The 24,690-nt window shown below is 41.4% G+C and overlaps 1 non-coding gene across 1 annotated transcript; it reads left to right on the forward strand.

The window, feature by feature from the left end:
* The first annotated feature begins 19,215 nt into the window (after nucleotides 1-19,215).
* Nucleotides 19,216-19,322, forward strand: LOC123455653. The gene has a single exon (XR_006634042.1). It is a non-coding gene; the product is annotated as a U6 spliceosomal RNA (small nuclear RNA).
* Nucleotides 19,323-24,690: the final 5,368 nt, after the last annotated feature.

The following is a 24,690-nucleotide window of genomic DNA, read 5'->3' on the forward strand; positions in this document are numbered from 1 at the left end:
TAATGTTTTGCATTGTGTCCCTCTCTTTTTGGAGGTACAATTTCAGTTCAGGTTCTAATTTTCCTGATGCTTCCTAGAATTCATTCTTGCATTTGATCAAGTCTTCATTAAGCTTAAACAACTGGTTATTGAGATCTTCCATTTGCTGACTCACCTTCAATTCATTTATATCTCTTTTGAGGCTTGTAATTTTTTTTTCAATTAAGTTAAGCCTACTATCAAAAGCTGAGGGCTCTCCAGGTTCAATTCTTCAGGTCCCACATAAGCCAAATGCACATGGTGGCATATGTGTCTAAAGTTCATTTGCAGAAGCTAGAGGGCCTGGTGTGCCCATTCTCTCTCTCTCTCTCTCTCTCTCTCTCTCTCTCTCTCTCTCTCTCATCTCTGTTTCTAATAAATAAATAAAATAAATTACAAAAAAAAAGCTGAGTGCCCTAAGAGATGATTCTGCTAAATTTTATTGATTGTTGGTTTTTAGGTGGTTTGCTTCCAATTTAGCAATTCTCATTTGGGTATTGACTTTCTGTTAATTTCTCTATGAGTTCATTGGAGGCTTCCATTGTGTGACTTGGTGGATATCTTTCAGTTTTCTGACTTTTGATTTTTTTTTTTTTCATTATGGTCTACCCATCTTGGGGAAACATTTTAGTCTTTGTAAGATCTTCAGAGGGTGTTCTGTTTTAAATGTGAACTGGATTGGTGTATGGTGGGGTTATAACCATAGATGTACAGATTATGGAGATTTCAAATACATCAAAGATACCTGGAGAAGTGGGAGGTAGGGAACTGGGAGCTCTGGCTTCCTCACTCCACTTGCATGTACTCTTAAACACATGGGGATCAGGAGTTGGGGAAACCAGGACCCAGGAAGCTAGAGAGTCAGGGTCCAGCTCCTACAGTGTCCCATGCACCCTCTGACTCAGGGGAATAAGGATTTGGGTACCCAGGGGCCAGTCAATCAGGAAATCAGAGCAAAAAGCCTACCTCTATAGCCCACAGGCAGGGACCAGGCCATGCCAAGGCAGTAGCAGAAGTACCAAGACTAGGGAACTGGGAGGTAGGGAACCAATCAGGAGTTTGGGCCTCTTCACTTACTACACACACCCTCTGGAGTGGGGAGGCCAGGAGTTGGGGACCCAGGGGCCCTTTAATCAGGAAGGCAGAGCAAAGGGTCTCTTCTGTAGCAAGCTCACCGAGTCCAAGCAGCCCCAAGCCAGTGGCAGGGTATCCAACCAGGAACAGGGAAGTGGGAGAATGGGAGAGGGGGCATAGAGAGATCTAGCCTACTCACTCCAGCATGCACCCTCCAGAGCAGGATATCTGGGAATTAGGGAACCAGGGGCCCTTCTATCAGAAAGCCAGATCCTACTTTCAAGACAAGAAAAGTATAAAAATTAATCACTTAGTAATGCATTTGGTGAATTAACAGTAAACCTAATTAGCAATAGCCTAACTAAAGAGGATTTTTTTTTCAAATATGAAAGTATATAGATTACTGCAAATGAAATAATAATAAGGAAGCAATGTCATGGTCTTCACTTATGTCATTTTTTTCCTGTTCTTCCTTGTAACTTCAGTCATTAAGACACTCATGGCAGAGCCAGATATACTCTGTCTCAGTCCGCTTCAGATAACTGGGATAAACTTCAAAACCAGGCACAGTTATGGAGGAAGGGATTTATTGAACCTCACAGATTGAGGGGAAGTTCCAAAATGGCAGAAGTTGACCCACTTTCACAGGCCCAGGCAGAGAGAAAAGCTATCACCAGCAGCATCACATGCAAGCACACTCCAGGAAAAAGTACATATCTTGGGCTAGAAATCCAAGATCGGCTCCACACCTTAGAGCTGGACCCTATGATCCAACCACAGTGACACCTCCTCCAACCAGGCAGCTAAGTTACAAGTTGGGATGGTTAAGGTGTTGTCAACTTGATCTGTTTAGTAATCCACAGAAATCTCTTTCAGGTGAGTCTCTGAAGTTGCTTCCAGGAAGGATTAACTGAGGAGGAAGTCCTTCCCCCAGAGTGAACCCTGCCCCCAGAGTGGGTGGCTCCTGTCAGATGGGAACTTTATATAAGGAAGACGTGGGTGAAAAGAATCCCCTTCCCTTCTACTTGGCTTCTAGAGCTGCTTGCTGCCTTCCAGCATGGATTGAAGACCAGTGCGGACTGAAGATCAGCATCAGCGGAAGACCTGTGTGGTTTGAAAACCAGCGTCTCTTCATGAAGCCTCCAGGCCTTCAGTGCCTGTTTGGGACTGCTGAGTCATCTGGCCATGTGGACTGAGAAGCTACTGGGTTCCTTAATTCTCAGGCCTGCAACTGCTATTGGACTACCTTAAAATAATCCAACAAATTCCCTTTTTAATATAATTCATTCTAACATTTCTATTCCCCTACAGAACCCTGACTGATACACAGATTTTAATAAACTCCAGAATCTATTGGAGGACATCCATTCAAACCACCACATACTTCAACCACATTCAGAGAGGAAGGTGAAAGGAGAATGTGTAAGCCATTTCTGTCCCTTGTATCAGTAGAGGAAAAAGGAGATTTGACATCATTCTAAATGTTTTGGACTTATTAAAGCATTCAGCATCATTGTCATATTTAATTATCTTGTTTTAGGAGCATATCTTTTGGAAGTTCTTTTGGTAAGAATCTGTAATAGCAAAATTTTTAAGTCTAAAGTGTCTGAAAAGTCACCTTTTTGGGGGGAGGGGTGGTTTTAAGATAGGGTTTTGCATACAGGGTGACCTGCAATTCATTATATAGTCTCAGAGCAGTCTTTAATTCATGGTGATTCTCCTACCTCTATCTTCCAAGTGCTGGGATTAAAGGCATGTACCACCAGGCCCAGCTGAAAATTTACTTTTATCTATAATCTTTTCCCCTGCCATCATGAAGCTACCCTTGAGATAAAGCCAAAATAAATCCTTTCATCCCATCAGCTACTTTTGGTCAGGCGTTTTATCCCAGCAACACGAAGGTAACTACAATGAAGTCATAAGAATGTTTGGAGTTCTTTGTTTCTATTTTTATTACTTATTTTTAGCTCAATTAAAATATACCTATGTCCAAAGAGATGGCTCAGTGGTCAAAGGAACTTGCTTACAAATCCTGATGGCCCATATTTGATTCCCCAATACCCACATAAAATCCAGATGCACAAAGTGGCTCATGCATCTGGAGTTTGTTTGCAGTGGAAGGAAACTCTTATGTGCTTATACTTTCACTCTTTCTTTCTGTGTGTGTGTGTGTGTGCCTCTCTCTCTCCTCTCTCTCTCTCTCTCTCCATACACACACACACACACACACACACACACACACATATATATATATATAATATTTTTAAAATGCATACCTCTAAAATGAACCTCAATAAGAAAATCAAACACACAGAAACTGATTGTCAACTAACAAGGGTGAGATGGGATTTATAAAATAAAAATAAAGACACTTTTGTGGAAAACTGAGACTGATTTATGTATTTGGTTGATTTTTGGTGAAAACTTTTCTGGAGCTGACTGGCATAATATTCAGAAAGATATCTCAAGTTACTTATGGCTTTGCCACAAAATCTTGTGACTTCACCCACAGAATACTTGTGGGATACTCATCTATACCACTTAAGGGGCCTTCTGTCCTGTAGATTTCTCCATTTCACTCATTATTATTTCTCATTTTCATCTTTTATTCTCTTTGTATGGTGTTGTAGCAGAATTCCCAGCTCAACTGATCACCTCACTGATTCACTTTCCATCTGTCTCAGTGTGCTACTCAGACCACAAATAGAGGCCTTTTTTTTTTTCAATAGCTGAAGTATGTTCATAACAGACCTGTGAGTAGAAGCTGGTGTTTGTTGTCACCCAAGCTCTCAGCCTAGATTGAAAACCAGAGACCTTGGTTTCATCAGCTTGGGCCCCCACATGGAATGATGTGGTTAAAACAACCATCCCAGAAGATCCAAGTGGATGTTGTAAAGCTTTACACCTTTCATGACTTAACCTTAGAAGCCCCATAATTCTACTTCTGCCATAGCCGTTGTATTAGTTAAGGTTCTCAAGAGGAATAGAACCAGTGAATGAATTGTATTAAAAGAGAACTTTTGGGGTTAGCTAACAGTAACCCAACACTAGCAGTTTGCAGGTCTGAGAGTCAAGGAACCCAGTAGCTGCTCAGTCCACGAGTGTGGAGTCCTCAACAGTCCCAATCCAGCACTGAAGGCCTGAAGGATTCCTGGAGAGCTACTGGTCTTTAATCCATACTGGTCTTTAGACCATACTAGAAGGCAGCAAGCAGCACCAGCAGCCATGTAGGAGGAATGGATTCTTTTCTTCCAAAGCTACTTTTGATAAAATCCCCCTCAGAGAGGGGCCACCCACTCTGGGGTAGGGACTCACTCTGGGGGAAGGACTTCCTTCTTCAGTTAATCCTTTCTGGAAGCAACACCAGAGACCCACTCAAGAGGAATATCTGTGGATTCCTAAACAGATCAAGTTGACAAAACTATCACAACTATTAACTGACATAAATCCAGGATTTTGAAGTATAGATTCAACCTTTCATGGTGAGAACTTTCAAAGTCATACTATAGAAGGAAGATCTTGTTAGGACCACTTAATAATACAATTTGTCTCATTGATTCTCCTTTGTGAAGGTGACTGAGGGTGATTTGAATGTTTAATGTCTCTCATAGCCTCATGTGTTTATGACTAAACCTCATACTTAATAATGTGATTGCATTTTTGTTTGGGAAATTTATGGAGCTCTTGGGAGATAGAGACTTACTAGAGGAGATATGTTACCAAGGACAGGCCTTGGGTTTATTGGTCAAGCCACATTGAATGTTCACAACTTACTCACTGTAGTTCTTCCCTGCTGATGTGGACATGTGATGCCCCCTAGCTGCCTGCCCCTGCCATCCTTTCCTCACCATGATGAAACTTCCCCTTTAAACTGTGAGCCAAAAACACACCCTTTCCTTTCATTAGCTGCTTCTGGTTGGGTGTTTTGTCCCAGCAACAAAGAAGTAACTGCTATAATGACGTTCCTAAGCATATTTCCTAAGCTATTTTTAGTGTATCATTCACATATGTGCCATCCTTCCTGATGGGGCAATCTTGTGAGCACAGCAGCTTCTGTCTCAGGGAGATGACCCAAAGCTCAGAGCCCTTTGGAACATCATGGAAGTGTCTGCTTGCTGATCTTTTCCCTGGTCTGACATTTTTCCATTCAGAGGGGCTCTGTATTTTCAGTAAAACCACAGTCATCTTTGTTGTTTTAAAGCTTGGCCATGTTTCTCTTTATGTTATCATTTTTCTGGCTTGCTATATGATCAGAAGGTTTTAGTGTCTCCTCAGCCCATCATACTGAACATAATTTCCTCAGGCTGGAACTTTTACTATCCACATCTCACAGTTATAGAATCTGAGGCTTAGAAAGGTAAAGTCACTAACTAAAGCTTGAGAAATTGAAACCAGTGTGACTCCAAAGTTACAGTGCTCTACTCCTTTCTTAAAAGTTCTTGTTCATGTACAAAATATTGCTAGAGATAAATGAGACAGATTTCATCAGCCATACATATAAATCAACTCTATTCCCTTGTAATCAAACCTCATATGTGAAGTATTTTAGTATCATCAATAGATGGCTTATGAAACTTTGATAGCTTGGGCTTAGCAGCTTCTTATTCTATGATTTCAAAAGATATATGTCACCATTTTAGATAACAAATTCTTTACCAGGAAAAATATGACTTTATAACTAGTAACTGGTACTTAATAGGCAGAAGAATAATAGATAACTTTCAAAGTAATATTTTATAACAGTTTTAAATTGTGTGCTTAAAACAGGAACAATTAACCGTGTCAACCTCTTCAATGTTTCTGAATATTTTTCAAAATACGTCACTCTACAAGGTCAGCTTTGTTCCCTTAAGCTTAGTGAGTACAGATAGACAGAACTGTCCTCACGAAGGTGGGCCATCATGGCTACTTGACATAGGAATTACACCTTTATCATTTATAAATAAACATTGACCTTAGAACATGCTGACTTAATGAAAATTGTATTTCAACTTTGCACTGATAATCCTCATTGGGCATATTTTCACTATCACTTTTTCCAAGTCATGTCTATCCTTTCTTCTCACCAGGTCTTAAGGTCTTAAAATCTAATGTGAAATTCTAAATCAAGTTCTACTATGTGCCAAGGCAGGACTAACTACATGTGAGACAGGATAATTACAGAAAAAAAAATACAAATGCTAAAACTATGGAAAAACATGAGAGTTTCTGACTTTTCATTTTGCCAAGTACATTAAAAGTTTAAAAAAAATCATCTATTGGGCTAGGTTTGGATGAGTGGATAAAGTGCTTGCTGTACAAGCTTGTACAAGCATGAGGACCTGAGTTCTGATCTCAAGCACTCTACAAAGCCAGCCATCACAGTGTGTGTCTGTAATCCTAGTGCTTGAAGGCGGGGAGAATTCAGGAAGCTCCTGGGGTTTGCTAGCTAGCTATTCTAGCTGGTTCAGTGAGCTCCTTTTAAGTGTCTCAAAAAATAAGGTGGAGAGTGATTGAGGAAAACACCCTACATCAACCTCTGATCTGCACCTGTTTGTAGGCATGCACCTGAACTCACGTGCCCCCCCACACACATATGAATATGTATGCATGCACATATATAATACACATGCAAAAAATATCTACTATTTCCTATCATTTCTGAACTAAAGTCACACCCCCATTTAAAGTTTGGGAAAAAACTAATGTCATACTTCAATTTTTAAAAAATTCTTTATTTATTTTATGAGAGAGAATTGGCACACTAAGGCCTCTAGCCACTACAATCAAACTTCAGATGTGTGTACCACCTTGTGAGCATGTGTCACTTCATGCGCATGTGTGACCTTGTACATCTGGTTTACCTGCATTACGGGGAATAATTCCTGGGTCCTTAGGCTTAGCAGGTAAGCACTTGCACTGCTATGCTATCTCTCTGGCCATAATACTTTAATTTTTAATTATCCTTATAGACCAATAAAATGACATGTGTTTATCATGGATATGTTATATATGCTTTATAGAATGGGGAAATTAAGCTCATTACCATACATATCACCACACATAGCTATTAGTTTGGATGGTAAGATCACGGAAATCTATTCTCTTGGCGATTTTCAACATACATTAAATTATATACATTCAATATACATTGCTATTAGCTAAACTCCTTCTAACTGAAAAATTGTATCCTTTAACTATCACCTCCTAGACTTCTGCCAACCTCGGTGACTTTTCTACTCACTTCCATGAGTTCAGGATTTTTTTTTTCTTATATTCCATATGTTAGTATGATCATGTAGTATTTGCCTTTCTGTACCTGGTTGGTGACAATTGGTATCATATCTTCCAGGTTCATCTGTGTTGTCAGGAATGATGGTAGGATTTCCTTCTTTATAAAGGCTGAATTATGTTCTTTTGTGCATATTATGCCACATGGGCAGTGTCATACTTGTGGGGTTGATCTCCTGGGGAGTGGGTCTGCTCAGTCTTCTTATAGAGGCTGGCTACAGGACTTACTCTCCTTCCCAGGCAATGCACTGCATCCTCCTCTCACCCTTGAACTCTTGAATCATGAGGAAGCCATCTGACAATGTCTGTTAAGTTGATTACACATCTTTTAAACATGTGACATTGAACATGGAAGTGTAAATATCTCTTTCTCACATACTGATTTCAGTTCTTTTGGATGTATACTTGGAACTGAGGTTTCCAGAACAATGTTAGTTCTGTTTTTAATTTTTTAAGACACCTCCATACTGTTTCCTATAAGGTACTAATTGACATTCCCACCAACATTATACAAAGTAACTATTTTGTCCACATCATTACCAACACTTCTTGTCTTTTATCTTTTTAAGATATTTTATTTATTTATTTTCAAGGACAGAGAGAGAGAAAGAATGGGCATGCCAGGTCCTCCATCCATTGCAAATGAACTCCAGACACATGTGTCACTTTGTGTATCTGGCTTCACATGGATATTGGGAAATTGGACCCAGATCATTAGGCTTTGATGACAAGCACCTTAACCACTAAAGCATCTTTCCCAGCCCATCTTTTATCTTTTTTATTAACAACTCCCAAAGCTATAGACAATAAACCATAATAATTCCCTCCCCTACCCCACTTTCTCCTTTACAAATCCAGCCTTCATCATATTCCCTCTCTCTGTCTCTCTTTTATGTTGATGGCATCATCTTTTCCTCCTATTATAAGGGTCTTATGCAGGTAGTACTAGGCACTGCAAGGTCATGGATATTGAGACCAAAATGAGTCTAGAAGAGTGCATTGTAAGGAGTTCTATCCTTCCTTTGGCTCTTACACTCTTTCCACCACCTCTTCCACAATGGTCTTGGAAATTGTGATAGAGATGTTACAGTGCTGAACACTCCTCTGTCACTTCTTCTCAGCACTATTATGCCTTTTGAGTCATCCCAGTGGTCACTCCCATCTTAAAAGTGAAACTTCTGTAACCAAAAGTGAGAGTAGCATTAATATATGGGTATAAACATTAAGAAAAGTGCTTACAGACCAGTTTGGTGAGTATAATATATGCATGTAGTCAGACAACAGCAGGCATTACATCCCTAAGGCTCATGATCTCCCCCTACATAGGCTTTCGACTAGATTTTCAGTACCAGGCATTTATTCCCTCCCATGGAGTGGGTATCCAGACCAATTAAAGAGCATTTGGTTTCTCCCATAACAGACATGCCACTATCACCCATTGGTTCATCTGGCCTGGCTGGCTAAACTTAAGGCTTTCAGTATCCACTGTTGTTAATCACCCCTGATGACTTCTCTTTCCCATAGGGCCGCATGTATCATAGCTTTTTCCAGCTGTCAGTTGGCCAATAAGGAGGAGATTTCCAGCTCAGCTCCAGCTTGATTTCTCAGTGAACTTGCAGCTCAAGCATGTGGAGTCTTCAGCAATAGCCATCTATTTCTGGTGGGAAACAAAGAGGCTTAGCAATAGCCTATAATGTTTTGAGAGCATCAGGGATCTCCCTGGCCAAAAACTCACTGGAAGACATCCCATCCATGGCACTGAAATTTCTCTAGTAACAATCTATGCCTTCTGGATATACTATTATCCAAAATAGGAGGTTTCCATGTGGTTTATTCATAACATATTAAAATTTGCTTAGCCCTCCCCGACCCTTCCTTTACTCAATCTCTTCCCCTAACCTCACTTAGGCTTTTCCACCCCCAGTAAGCTGTTCTTCTACTTACATGGATACACGCTTTTGATAATAGCTATTCTAACATGTATGAGGTGGCATCTTACTATATTTTAATTTGCATTTCTTGAACAATCCATGCTTTAACATTTAGATATGAATGAGTCACCACACAATTGTCTTTTTCACTCCCCCACAAGAGAAAAAGTGATTTGTATTGGGGAACCATTGCACCAGAAAACATGAGTATTTTCTTCTCTCTCACTGTCAGCATTACATCACTTTTTAAATATCATCTATCTATTACTTGAATGCCACTGTGCCTTTTTCTCTCCTTACAGTGACTAAAAGACATTTTTGCTTCCTTCTCCAGGCAACACACTTACCTTTGAGCCCTTGGTCATGATAAGAGTCCTTGATTTCACAGCTATTAACTTCTGTGAGGTTTGAAGATATATTATATAACCAATAATCCATTTAGCCCAAAGCTTATCGATGAGGTCTGCATACATCCTTCACTTGTGCTGATCCACACAGGGAAAGATTTCAATACTGTTCATAGAACATCCAAAGTCTTTCCTACACTATGGGGCATAAAAATAGTCAGGACTCTATAAGGAAAATTTTCTTTAACCCACATTAGGAAAAAGATAATAGTCAAAAGAGGAAAATGTAAATCTTCCTTGTTGCAAGAAACTGGGCAAGGGAAATGACAAATGGGTTTCCACATGCAGGATATTGGAGAAAACATACTGGCTATTTTCCGTGGGTATGTTAAGTTGGTAATACTTCCAGAGAAGCTGGTACTATTGTTAGTATTATTACCAAAAATCGGGCATTAGCTCTAAACAGAGCACATTATCACAAATGCAGAAGGGCAGAGTAGAATGATAATAATGCCAGTTGAGTGGGAATTTTACATATCTTGAACCTACCTTTTACCATGTGAGAGTACTCCATTTCTGCTGAAATCCTCTATAGCTTGACCAAAGAATAGTCTACTAAGCCATGCCATTGAAGAAAGAACTCTTTGGCCCTTAAGTTTGAGAAAGGATTTACCTAACATTATTTTCTTAAAGATTCATCATGCAAGTTGGCACACTAAGTGCCAGAGAAAACCTGCAGTAAAGATACTCTGTACCAACTTTGAACCTAGCATTTAAGAATCAGACTTGAAGACCCTTGCAGCATAATAAATCTGGTGATGAGTTAAACTATGGGCCATATCTTGCATGTTTCCCATTTTCACCCAATCTAGAGATGTTTTTCACTACTCTGTCGGTCCATGTAATGAAAAGAGGCAGCATTTCCTCCAGGTGGAGCTGTGGGGTCTCAACACTGTCTGAAGAGTCACTAGTTTTACTGCAGCTTCACTCCCTGTCCAGGCTGGTAGCCTGCAGCCCAGAACATCACATTGCACCTTTTAGTGGCTTTTACTTTCTCTGACTGCAGAGATGTGAACTGCATATAATGTAAGCTCCGAAAGCAACTGCCATGACATTTTAGACATGTTATGCGCACAAAAGTGTTATTTTAATGCAAATAAAATTTTATTGAATTTGGATTTGGGAATTGGGTCTAATTGACTTGAATTTTCTACCACAACCATATCACTTCTGCACTAAGCAATTACAAAGGCTCCTCTCTCTTTCATCTTTCCCATGACAGCTCATTAAACTTAATAGCCATGAACTATGTGGCCATCAAAAGCCAAGCTCAGGTCCAAGCAACTCCATGCTTCCCTACTGTGGAGAAACCATCTTCCTCCCCTCAACAAAAGTAGCTTCATAGTGCCATGATCACTCTTGTTCCTTCACCTAGAATATTCCCCTTGTCCCCTGGAGGAGAAGAAATGTAGAGGAGACAAATACCAACTGATAGAGGAAAGGTGCACTGGGCCTAAAAGGTTTTCTAGAATCACCATTCCTAAGACTTTGGAAAAAGCAGAGCCCTTCCTAACATCCATACTATTCACAGTCCTTAGCATGACTGGGAGTGTGTGCTGAGTATAAGTTGAGAAAATATGGAACCGAAAATAACTCTAAATTCCATAATGATTTGAAATAGAATGCTTTCAGTGGGAAAACACAGAAATTCAGGCATGCCTGCCTGTGACACAAAAGATATTTGTTTGTTTGCTTGTTTTATCTCATAAAACAGCAAGCCCAAAGGAAAGGACTTCACAGGAAAGTGATCTATCAAGTTTACCATTGTCATCCTTAACTTGGACTCTTCCCATCATGCCATTCTGCATCCTCACTGTAGAATTCCACCTGTCACCTCAGAAAGGCAAGAATACCCATCTCTCCCCAGAGTTCTCATTTAGAGAATGGAAATTGTGTCCAGAGACCTCCTGGAAACCTTTCCTCAAAGTCTCTCATTGGCCTAAATATGTCCACATGTCTATTTCTGGACTGACCATGAGGAGAAACCAGGATTAGACTGTGGCAGCATATTGGCCTTATTCCTAAGAGTTGGCTTTCCCCAGGTACTAGCTGCAATGGAAACGGGCAGACACCTAGGAGTGAAACTAGCCTCTGGTCTGCAAACACAAGGGGGACTGCACATTGCGTGAACAAATAATAGTTCTCATTACATCCCTTCAGATGAATTTCTAGTCCAGTAACATGCATTTGAGAAGCCAGACTGAATATAAAATGATATTTATGTTTATCTAAAATCAGATGGGCCCTGCAAGGTGGCACACACCTTTAATCCCAGCACTTAAGAGGATCACCATGAGTTCAAGATCACCCTGAGAATACATAGTGAATTCCAGCTGGGCTAGAGCAAAATCCTACCTCAGAAAAAACAAACAAATAAATAAATAAATCAAATCAGATGCTTTGAACTGAAGATTCCATGATAGTCAAACAGTTTAAACAATTTAGTTTATTTTTGACACACAACAGAAATACCTAAAGTAGGTGGCTTGAGAATTGGCTCAATGGCTCACTAGAGTGAAGGCTGTTGGTCAATTTCCAAATAGTTGTCTTTATTTTCTCCTTATGGTCACAAATGGGCTATTGTTCCACATATCTCATCCTCATGGGATAAGAAAGAGAAAAAGAGGAGATGGAAGGGAAGGAAAAACACAGAAGGAAAGAGTATATTTATTCCACTCAAATTCTCTTAGTCTGACTTTTTCTGGATGTAGAACCTAAGACAGAGATTTACCCACAGCTGATGTACTGAGAATAGAATTCTCTAAACAAAAAGGGAAGTTCTAAGATCTGAGCAATGAAACAGAGATGAGGGCCAATAACAGAATGCACTGTCGAGGTGGCCAACACCATGGGATACTAGGGTCCAAATCTACTGGAACTTTTGTAGAAGCTTTATAAAATGTCACAACTCTTCAGTCTGAAAAAAGAGAGAGAGAGAGAAATTATCACCACAGTGATCAATTTGCCTCCAAGTCATTATTATTCCCCATACCACCAGCTCGTGCTTTAAGAAGGGCAGAGAGCAGGGTTCCCACTAATTTGTACGGCTACAGATTCAGAGAAGCCACAGGACAGGAGTGAGATATACAACTCTGGGCTCTGGTGTGGACTCACCAGACTGCATTTGCACACAGTCACTGACTTGCATACAGGTACTGGCTTGCACACAGGTACTGGCTTGCTAGGCACTGGCTTGCACACAGCCAGTTTCCTTAAGAAAAGGACCAAGGGGATTGTGAACTGGTATACCAGAGACACTAATAAAATTGCTTTTGTTCTTGACGGTGGAAGATTATTCCTGAAGCCCTCAGCAGGTATTCTCTTGTGTGAGCCCTCATTGTCCACAAACAAGTGACAAGCTCACCCATGAATGTAAAGCATGCTAGATGTCCCATTTATAGCCTGGGGAATAAAGGGTGGTTTTGTTAGCAAGAAGGTGGTAATATATGTCCTGATGTAATGTGTTGTATTTATTACATTTGGGGGGGTTACTTTTTGGCTTTTTGGTTTTGGGTTTCTTGGGGTCAGTTTTCTCACTGTAGCCCAGGCTGATCTGGAATTCTCTGTGTAGTCTCAAGGTGGCCTTGAACTCACAGCAGTCCTCCTATCTCTGCATATCAAGGGCTGGGATTAAAGGCACATGCCACCACACCCAGTCTTTTTGTGTTTTTCAATGTAGAGTCTTGCTCTATCCCAGGCTGACCTGAATTGACTATATAGTGTTGAGGGAGGGTAGAGTTAGGGTGACTGGACCCCTGAACATAAAATGGACAAGGAAGCTTGCACTTTCTAGAAATCCAAGATCATCTGACTTCTTATCTTTTTGCCTAGTTCCCTAGGGGCCAGTTTTTCCATAAAAAATCAGAACCCCTCCTAGGAGGGAGGCCTTTCATAGATTTAAACATTGTGGTTGGTCAAGTTCAGCCCCCAGAACTTGGTGCCAAAGCTAATGTCTTCCTGAGACAGCTCCTAGCTCTAACAAATCAGCTGGCCCTCTGGTCCACCTGGGCCAAAAGACAGCCCACTATCCTAATGTTACAAATACTTTTGCAAGGAGAGGGTAGTGGCTCTCTCTGATCACTTGGGAACTTTTAGTTATGGATGAGTTTCTCCCTTGGCTGGGCCTAGGCCCTACCCCAGGCCCAGCAGGGAGGGCCCCCTGGCACTTACTCTCCACATGGGTTATTTATACCCTCCAGCTTCCCACATGGCAGGAGCTCCTTAAGCTTTCTTTTATCTTTTCATTCCATGTGTATACTTCTTCCCATTTTATCCCCCAGCCTTCCCCTTTCCTCACTCCTTTGTAAAATCTGAATAAAATGTGGTATTTTAAAAATCATTCTCTTAAATCTGAAATGGTCAATTCTTTGGTTAGTTTTCAGATATGAACTCAGGTCTTGAGGTTCCAGGAAGCACTCCAGAACCCCAATTTCCTCATTACAGTGTTAGGCTGGCCTCGAACTCATGGTGATCCTCCTACCTCCCAACTGCTGGGATTGAAGGTATGCACTGCCATGCCTAGCTGGGTATTTATTACTTTTGCATAGCTGTGACAAAATACTTGACAGAAGGAGAAAGGAGGAAGGATGCATGTTGGCTCATAGTCTCAGTGGATTCAGTCCATTATGACGGGAGGGCATGGCACAGCCAGCCAAGCAGCTCATTTTATGACGGTCCAGGAAGCAGAGAGAAGGGAACAGAAAAAGGTTGAAGTATTATCAGAGCTACAAACCTAAGAACATTGCCAGCTCCTCCACAACCCAGCCTTCCTGCCATCTATCCAAACCCACTAGCTAACATCCAAATGCCTTGGGATGGCAGATCAATAGAGAGGGAAGACCTTCCCCTAACCAAAAGAGATTGGGAATAGCTAACTGAATATTATTCTATAAGCCAAACAAGCAATGAACACTTCAGCCATTAAGAATCATGTTATGGGGCTGGAGAGATTGCTTAGTGGTTAAGGCACTTGCCTGTGAAGCCTAAGGACCCATGTTTGACTCTCCAGATCCCACTTAAGCCAGACGTACAAAGGTGAGGCTAGCACAAGGTGGCATGCACCCACTAGGTGGTGCAAGAGTCTGGAGTTTGGTTGCAGGGGCTGAAGCCCTGGTGTGCCAATTCTCTTTCTCTCTCTCTCTCTCTCTCTCTCTCTCTCTCTCTCTCTCTCTCTCTCACACACACACACACACACACACGCACACACACACACACATACACATACACACACACACATACTTGCTCTCTAAAACTTAAAAAAAAATTTTTTTAAAGAATAATCCTTTCCAGATCCATCCATTTTTCTGCAAATTTCATAACTTCATTTTTCTTTACCACAGGCCTAGAAAGCCAAGTGGCGCATGTTCTCTCTCATATATGGATCCTAGCTATAGATGATTGGGCTTCTGTGTGAGAAGGAAAAAACTCAGTAGCAGAGGCCAGTAAGCTAAAAAAAAAAAAAAAAAAAAAAAAAAAAAAAAAAGAGAGAGAGAGAGAGAGAGATACCAAGGGAAGAGAAAGGAAGGGAGTACCTAATAGGTTGGTATTGTATATATATAAGCAGAAGAATAGATTAACAGGGGTGAAAAGGCCCAAAGTGAGTCAGGGGAGGAGACTGAGTAAAGGAAAGGTGGAGAGAGGGCTTATTAAAATCTAAGAGGATATAAATAAATCATGTGGAATCCTCCAGTTTTGGACAATGGAACACTCAGGAGCCTTAGATCATTGCGAGAAAAGTTTCAGTGCCAGGGATGGAATACCTTCCAGTGAGTTGTTGGCCAGGGAGGTCCCTGATGCCCCCAAAACATTATAGGCCATTGCCAAGGTCCTTGGTTTCCCACCAGGAATTGATGGTAAGACCCTATTGCTGAAGACTCCACATACTTGGGCTGCAAGGCCACTGAGAAATCCTGCTGGAACTGAGCTGATAACCTCCTCCATGTAGACCAGCTGACACAAAGCTAGAAGAAGCCATTCTACATGCAGTTCAATGGGAGAAAGAGATACCACCAGTGAAGATACTCAACAGTGGACACTGCAAGCCTTATAATTGGTCAGCCAGGCCAAATGAGCCAACAGGTGCAATTGGAAGCCCTCTCCAAGGGAGGGAATACATCCCTGATACTGAAAACGTAAAACAGGAGTTGTCATGAGCCCTAGGGGTGTAACGTCTGCTGATGTCTGGATAAGTGTATATACTATGCTTATCAAACTGCCCCATAAGCACTTCTGTTAATATTTATACCCTTATATTAATGCTACTCTCACTTTGGGTAGAGAATCTTCTCTTTTCAGATGGCAGTGACCTTGGGACAACTCAGAAGGTATCATGGTGCTGGAAAGAAGTGACTAGAGTACGGAGTAACATCTCAATCATACCTTCCAAGGCTCAGGGTCTAATGCAGAAGAGGTGGAGGAAAGAATGTAAGAGCCAAAGGAAGGGTAGGACTCCTTATAACATGCTCCCTCCAGATACAAAATGGCCTCAACCAGTAAGTTAAAAAGAAGACATAAAGGGAAGAGAAAGGAAGGGAGGAGGGTACTTAATAGGTTGATATTGTATATATGTAACTACAATGATTGTGATGGGGAGGTAATATGATGGAGAATGGAATTTCAAAGGAGAAAGTGGGGGGGAGGGAATTAACATGCTAATAAAAATTTGAAAAAAAAAATGGCCTTGATATCCATGACCTCATAGTGCCTGACACTACCTACACAAGACCATCATAAGAGGAGGGAAAGATCACGACATCAAAATAAAAGAGAGACTTATTGAGATGGGGAGGGGAAAAAAAAAGAATCATGTTATGGGCTGGTAAAGTGGCTTTTGGGGTAAGAGTGCTTGTTTCTTAAGCATGACATTCTCTCAGGTCACAGACCACTAAGCTTAACTCCCGAGACAACCTACGCAGTTTTAGCTATCATATGGGGGAAAGAAGAAAAAAAAGATGTAACTATGATGCTTTTCCTTCTCTATGTCAGCCTATGACTCAATGTGGAAACAAAGGCAACTTTTGCTTGGGACAGAAAGAATTAGAAGTAATGTCTGGGCTTTCACATTAAAACGCACAGTGAGCACAAAAACCAGTACTACACCTGGGGCGTAGTGGAGATCATAGCAGAAGACAAGTCTCAGTCCACTCAGAAGACATCCATTTAGTTAACAGGCACAATAACCTGAAGAATGTTGAATGCAAATAAGGCTAACCAGATGGTTCTTGGCTAAATGCTCCTCTGAGCTCAGCTAGTAGATTTTTGGCATGACTGGGAGGCTTGAAGGTGTAACTGGGAGGCAGGTAGGGTGACTGGGACCCCGAAGGCAAAAAAGTCTATGATCTGACTTCTTATCTCTTGCCTAGTTCTCTAGACCTGTTTTTCCCACTAACAAACAACCTGGGTCCCTCCTGGGAGGGAGGTTTTCACTAGGATTGAAATCTAATGCTAACATTATGGGTGGTCAAGCTTGGACCCCAGAAGTTGGATGGCCTCTTCCTGAGACAGTCCCCTAACTAATCAGCTGTCCCTTTGGCTCACTGGAACCGGAAGGAGGGGCACCAACATAAGGTTATAAATATATTTGCAGGGTAAGAGCAAAGTCTCTATGCTTTCTAACTTCCCCTGAACCTCCAGATGCTGGTAAGTTTCCCTTCAGCTTAGTCCAACAGGTTGAGCCACGTGGAGAGGCCCCCCCCCACAGCCCTTACTTTCCACATGGGCTCTTTACATGGCAGGAGCTCTTTGAACTTTCTTTTTTCTGTCATCTCGATCAGTTTTACAGACCCACCACATGGGCTCTCAAGTCATGGGGGTATATTCATTCTTTCCTTGGTTCTCTATTTCCATCAATAAATATAATTTAATAATTATCCTTCTCAGTCTTACTTTATTCAATGCCTTGATTACAATTAGACACAAACCTAGGGTTTGGGGTTCAAGGGTTTTCCTGAACCACTAGTACCCTGTCATAGGTACACACTGGGGCTCTCCTTGAAAGAAAGTACAAGGAAGATGACAGGGGGCTTAGGCTGGATCTTCTGGAGAGAAAAAATAATAATAATTAGAAGATGGGGAGAAACTCCAAGTATTACAAATGAGCAGAACTGATCAGCATGGGTTGCAGTTAGGAGAACCAACTGCCTTTGGCAGTTGACGGTTGTAATCAGTAGAAGCAATAAGCAGGGCATCAGTGCTGGGGTGGAGGAAAGACAGGAAGGCAAAGGCACAGACTTTCCATGTGAGATGTCTGGAGCTCTACCTTCTACCCAAGATCACTGCAGAAATAAGCTCAGCAGGGTTCATGCCTACTCCTTCTGAAATGCAAAACCCAAGTAATATTTTTTTTTTTTAGAGAGAAGAGGGATAGGATGATACCTTGATGAACTAATTCAGTCAGCTGGTTTTGTTTGTTTGTTTATTTGTGGCACTAGAACTAGGAAGGCCAGTGTTCATCTGCAGGTGAAAAGAACAATCTTTGCAAGAGATGTGTTAATATAAAGGTCCTATGCACCAGAGCAAGAAGACACAGAAATGATCAATAGCGAAAAGAAGGACACCTGTTCCTCTGAAGAGAAGAAAGAAGTAAAAGATGGAGATGGGGTTGGGGAGGGGACATTAGCCACATTTGGATGTGGAGAGGTATCAAGAGAGTTGTTATAGGTAGACTGGCTGATGGCCAGCAGATGCTTCCTACAGCCCTACTGAAGGAAGTACAGGCAGGACAGTTGGTGAGAAAAAGGCTGCTCAGCAGCCAAGGGCAGCATGGCAGGACTGGCAAATCACCACAATCCTGGAACTCAGTACTTGGCCCCAGGAGAGGAAAGCTGGTCTCTCCCACTGGAACTAACATGTTTCCTCAGCCGTTGTAAAAGGAGAGCTGTCTGCTCTCCCAGAATCATTATGGGGTGAAATTCAGCATAGCTCATTGCTATTCCTTCTGGATTTCAACACTGAGGTGTTATTTATACAGCAAGTAGTAGATGTCAACCTAAACAAACTGGTCAGTAAAAGTAATCACAATTTTACTAGATAAAAGTATATGAAAATACAGTGTGGCTGAGCAGAAAATCTATAAAAGATTCAGATGTGCATACCAAAAGAGTTTCAGCTTCTACAGATAAAAGCTAAGCCGTGGTTGGATAACAGGAGCCAAGTCCTGAGGTAAGGATGGAGGGTTGTTTCCCAATCGCACAGTAAAGTTTTGGCTGTACCAACATAAAACCTAACCAGAAAGTTGTTAGACAATAAAACCAGCTCGTGTGTGTGTGTGTGTGTGTGTGTGTGTGTGTGTGTGTGATCTCACATACAAAGGGAATCCCAGCAAAGCAACTCTGTAGAACTATCAAGAAACTGCCATTCTCCATCCTCGTCTATTCTTTATACTCTCTTAGTTTTCCTCCTGGGACCACTTCAATACAGTGGGAAGGTGGTGGTGGCATGTAGGCAACAAGATCCAAAAATGGGAAAATTTGAGTTCATTTCTTCCAGTGAAGCTCCATTGAAAAGTAAGAAAGCCAGTGCTCGCTTTGGCAGAACATATACTAGAGTTGGAATGATACAGAGAAGATTAGCCTGGCCCTTGTGCAAGGATGACATGCAAATTCATGAATAAAATAAATGAATAAATAAAATAAAAATAAAAGATCCCAACCCCTAAACAGAATTCTCATTGGCCAAATTGGATAATATGTCTGATTTTAAATTATTTGCTTATCTCAGTTGGATCAAGCAACCCCAGGAAGAGAAAAACATGGAGTTGTAGTAGCAAGAAGCATAGGTGAATGGCCATTGGCTGGGAAGTTAGCATCATCTGTCTCAGACTTTGTATAATATGTTAGAGAAATCACCAATGAAGAAGGAGTTCTATGCCATCAACCAGGGCCACAAGAGAATGTCTAAGTGACCTGCTTACTCCGCTCAAAACCATCTTCACATACAGAGTAAATGTGCCTTCCATATAGACATCTTTAAAGAAGTGTTTTGGTTTGGTAGGATCATACAAGCTGAAATAATGATCCTGGTCTAGAGATGTGTATATGCCTAAGAGGCACTGGCCAAGGCATTCCATGACTTCCTTCTGATATTATCTTGTGCCCAGAATGAAAATTCATTTACAAAAAGGATCCCAGGGCATAAGAACTATAGATCGCAAGATGTGAGATTATAGTTTAAAATATAACCAGAGAATTACAAATGAACTGCTCTGACTCATGTCTAAGCTAATCATTGCTAAATTTATCCCCCAGAATTTAATTATTGAATATAGGTAGATAGAGGAATAAATCTACTCTACCATCATAAATATAAACCTAAAAATATTTTTAGCAAAGAATTATTAAAAGACACATTTGGGGCTGGAGAGATGCCTTAGTGGTTAAGGTGTTTGCCTGTGAAGCTAAGGACCCATGCTCTTCTCTCCAGATCCCACTTTAGCCAGACACACAAAGGTGAGGCAAGCTCAAGGTCACACATGACCACTAGGTGGCACAAGTATTAATTTCAGTGGCTGAGGCCCTGGTGCACCAATTCTTTCTCTTTAAAATAAAATTTTTTGAAAAAAATGATACATTTGGTTAAAACCATAATAGCAGGCCAGAATAAGTCCTCCTTATCAAACCAGTATGCTTTCTGATAAACCCAAAATTTTAGGAAAATGGGGCTGGAGAGATGGCTTAGCAGTAAAGGCGCTTGCCTGTGAGGCCTAAGGACCCAGTTTCAATTCCCCAGAACCCACATAAGCCAGATGCACAGGGTAGCACATGCATCTGAAGTTCATTTGCAGTGAGTGGCTGGAGGCCCTGGCATGCCCATATTCCAATCTCTCCCCCCTCCCTCTCTCTCTCTCTCTGTCTGTCTGTCTCTCTCTCTCATACTCTTTCTTTCTTTCACAAATAAGTAAATAAATTAGAAAAAATTAAAATTAGGAAAATGTATTGAAGTAAAAATTATACTAAAGGCAATAGTAACTTCTTATCCAGAATAAGTACTGGTTAACTTTCAGTCTCTTCTTGTTTACTTCTAGCTAAATGATAATCTCGGAGTATCACAAAATCTTATTGTCACCCTCTATGTGTAAAATGTACAATTATGGTGACTTCTTATCTCTATGTTGTCACCCCTCATTCTGGCAGTTGATGTCGCTTGGATCTAGTTTGCCTTACGATGGGTCTTTCCTCAACTCATGGGAGTCCTTCACCTCATCTCTATACTGCCCCAGATGCATACACATCTGTACCTAAAGTTCCTCCTTCCCTCCATCAGCCCATATGACCTTTCTGTGTTTCCATGAAGAACAAGGAGTCAAGCCCAGGCCAAGACAGCTTTCCACGAAGGTCTTATTCTCTGGAACCCACAGAGTTCTCTTCTGCTTCCTACCCCCACCTGGGTTCCACCCAATGTCGCACAGGGTTAGCAGGTAGGCAGCCACGACAGCAAGAGTGAGACAACACATCAGCGAAAACCCTGGATCCTCAGGACTAAGTAATTCTGTGACCTTCGGGCAAGTCCTGCCTGTACTTTTATGGGCCTTCTTTTCCTCATCTTCAAGTATGAAAATGGCAGGTCTTTCTTTCTAGGCTTGTTGCTTATTGAATAAATAATGTGTGTAAAGTATTTATGCAAAACAGTTAAAGATGGTATGATCCAAGAAGGATTTGATACTTGCAGCTGATACTGACCAAGAAGGACAGATCCCTTTCTTTCTTTTGTCTATCTCCTCCATCAACTCCTCTTGGATCCTCTCCACCTAGAGTGACAAGGACAACCAGGCTGTCCTTGTGCCCATATATAAGCTCATGTTCTCTCCAGTAACTCAAAGGAGAATCAGAGGCACTGGGTCTTCCAGACTCATAGGCAGAGATGTTTAAGAAACAACTGTTTCACCCTGAGACACAGCTCCCCTCCAGAGTCAAAGGCCCTAATTACCCCACAGTGAACACAAATAACCTTACTGAGGAGAACCCACAGGGAAATGGGGACCTGGGGAGGAGAATTATTACCACGTCTGTTTAAAAATTAATCAATAAAAGGCTGGAGTGATGGCTTAGCAGTTAAGATAAGACACTTGCCTGCAAAGCCAAAGGACCCAGGTTCAATTCCCCAGGACCCACATAAGCCAGGTGCACAAGGTGGCTCATACATCTGGAGTTTGTTTGCAGTGGCTGCAGGCTCTGATGCACCCATTCTCTCTCTCTCTACCTCCCTCTCTCTGTCTCTTTTTCTAACAGAGTGTTAAACAAATAAAGTAAAATAAAACAAAGTTTAAAAATTAATCAATAAAAAACTAATAGATAAAAACATCACCAGTGGTGGACACAGATGGACTCCATCTAAGTATTATGTTTACTGATTGCAAAATTTCACTTTGAATTAAATTTGAGATTTCAAGAGCCAAAAAAAAAAGTGATTTCTTTGTCAGATTTTAGGGGAGGCTCTGCTTCCCAGAGGGTAAAACTGCAGCAATGATTGGCTCCCAGAAGAGAGGGGAGAAAGAACTGCTAAGATGCAGGAAAGAAAGGAGCTGGGATAAAGAGAAGTAAGGAGTTATCACCTCAAGGATAGCAAACTTGAAGACACGGCATTCCTGCAACCCAAAAGCATGAAGATTTAACCTGAGAGGGGAAGATGGGATAGCAATAACTGGAATTCCAACATGGGAGAGAAGTAAACGGGATGCTCCATGTGAGGATGAAAGGAGATTCCTGGCACCAGGCAGAGCAGCAGCCATTCCAGCCATTCCACTGGAGTCCACTGAAGCGTGGGACCCTGTAGTCCACTCACACTGAGGGCTGCCATGGCTAAAAAGGCTGGAGGACGCGCCTCAGCCAGACATGGGAGTAAAATGAGAAGAGATAAGGTGTGAGAAACAGAAAATAGGAAAGTCAACCCGGGAAGAAAAGACCAGTAGAAGGCAATGTCCCTAAGGAGACCAGAATGGTAACTGCCTGATAGGACCGACTTCTGTCTTTTGAATGTAGCCCCACAAACTTCCTCTGTTAGAAACTAAATCTCCAGTTAAACGGAAGAGGTAGAGATTAGCAGGACTTTTTCTTTTTTGCACTTGTGTGCATATGGGGTCATCTTGCACGTGTGTGTGTGTGTGTGCACATGCGTATGCACATGAGTATGGAAGCAGCTGTCAGTGTTGAGGGTCTTCCTCAGTCACTCTCTGCGTTCTTTGTGACAAGGTCTCTCACAGAACCTAGAGCTCTGTTCAGCTAGAATATACTCAGTGAGTCTCAGGGAATCGCTCTCTCTGCCTCCCCAGTGCTGGGATTATTGGCACACACTATCATGCCAGATATTTATGTGGGGTCTGGGGACCCAAACCCAATGGGCCCCATCCCAGGTCTGATCTTTATTTATTAGAGATAATTATTACATTTTTATTTCTATTTATGTAGTGTTGGAGATTGAACCCAAGGTATCTTGTCTACTAACTATGCTCTATCATTGAGCTACATCCCCAACCTGTTTACATTTTGTATCCATGTGTGATGTGTGTTTATGTGTGTAGGTGTATGTGCACATGTATGTATGTCCATGTGGAGGTCAGAGGGAAACTTTGGGTGTCATCCTCAGATATGCTGTCCACCTCTTCTTGAGAAGGTTCTACCACTGGTCTGAAGTTCATCAGTCAGAATAGACTGGCCAGTGAGCTCTAGTGATCCACCTCTGCCCCCAGCACTGGGATCATAGGCAGACATCACCATACCTGGCATTTATATGGATTGAAATTAGGTCCTCATGTTTGCAAAGCAAGTACTATCCTGACTGAGCTCTCTCCCGGGGCTAGCTATTTACATGTTTGTATTAATGTTTTAGTGTGTGTAAAAGAAATAATGAGCTTCATTGATATTTTCCATACATGTATCATTGAACTGTGCTTAAATCCATCCCCATTGCCTTTTCTTCTTCCTCTTGCTTGTTCCCACTGCTCCTCTCCCACCCTAAACAGTCCCCCACTTCATGTCACTTTATATGCTTCTGCATGTATTTAAATCTCGATTCTGTACATGACTGAAAGTTGCCATGTGTCTTTCTTCCTCCTTTCATTACTCTCTCTTCCCCCCACCATCCCTTTACTTTAAACACCAGAGAAGTAGAGTCTTTACAAAGTAATTAGGCCATGAGGCCTTTCCTCGAGGATAGTGTTGTTCTTAAGAATGGGTTTACTGTACAGTAGTGGCTCTCTTACCTGTAGTTTTATCTTTCACAATTGCAGTTACCTGTAGTGAGTCATGGTCTAAAGATATTAAGTCGAAACTTCTAGAAGTATAAAGTCACAAGTTGTGAGTTTCTAGTCATTTTGAGTATTCTGATGAACACTGTCCTACTCCGTCCTATCTAGAACGTGAATCTCCCCTTGGCCAGCATATCCCCACTGGACATGCTGCTCACCCTTAGTCACTTACAAGCCTTCCTGGTTGTCATATCAACCACAGCAGTATCACAGTAATTGCATTCAAGGAACTGGTATTTTAGTTAATAATGGATTATTTTGGTTCTATTAATTATTGTCCTTTTATTGGTTATTGCTGTTAATCTCTTACTATACTTAATTTACAAATTAAATTCTATCATGGGTATAAATACATATAGAGTTTAATCAAATTTGCAGTTTCAGGCATCCTGTGGAGGTCTTGAAGCATATTCCCCTTCAGATAAGGGGAGAAACATAAATTTGGTTCTCTTTCTTTCTCTTTCTCTTCCATTCTCCTTTCCTCCTTCCCTCTCTTGTTATACAATACATGTTAGATGGAGCAAAAAGACCCTCTAGGAGCTGAAGGGAACGCTCAGTGGATAAAATGCTTGCATCCCAAGCTGGAGTTCTTGAATGCAATCCCCAGATTCCACATTTTTTTAAATGTGGGGGGGGTGAGCTGGACAAATGAATTAGCATTTAAGGCACATGACTGTAAAACTTAAGGACCCAGGTTCAATTCTCCAGGTCCCATATAAGCCAGATGCACATGGTGGCACATGTGTCTGGA

The sequence above is a fragment of the Jaculus jaculus genome, chromosome 17 (assembly GCF_020740685.1).
Source record: "Jaculus jaculus isolate mJacJac1 chromosome 17, mJacJac1.mat.Y.cur, whole genome shotgun sequence".
In the NCBI taxonomy this organism is placed as follows: Eukaryota; Metazoa; Chordata; class Mammalia; order Rodentia; family Dipodidae; genus Jaculus; species Jaculus jaculus.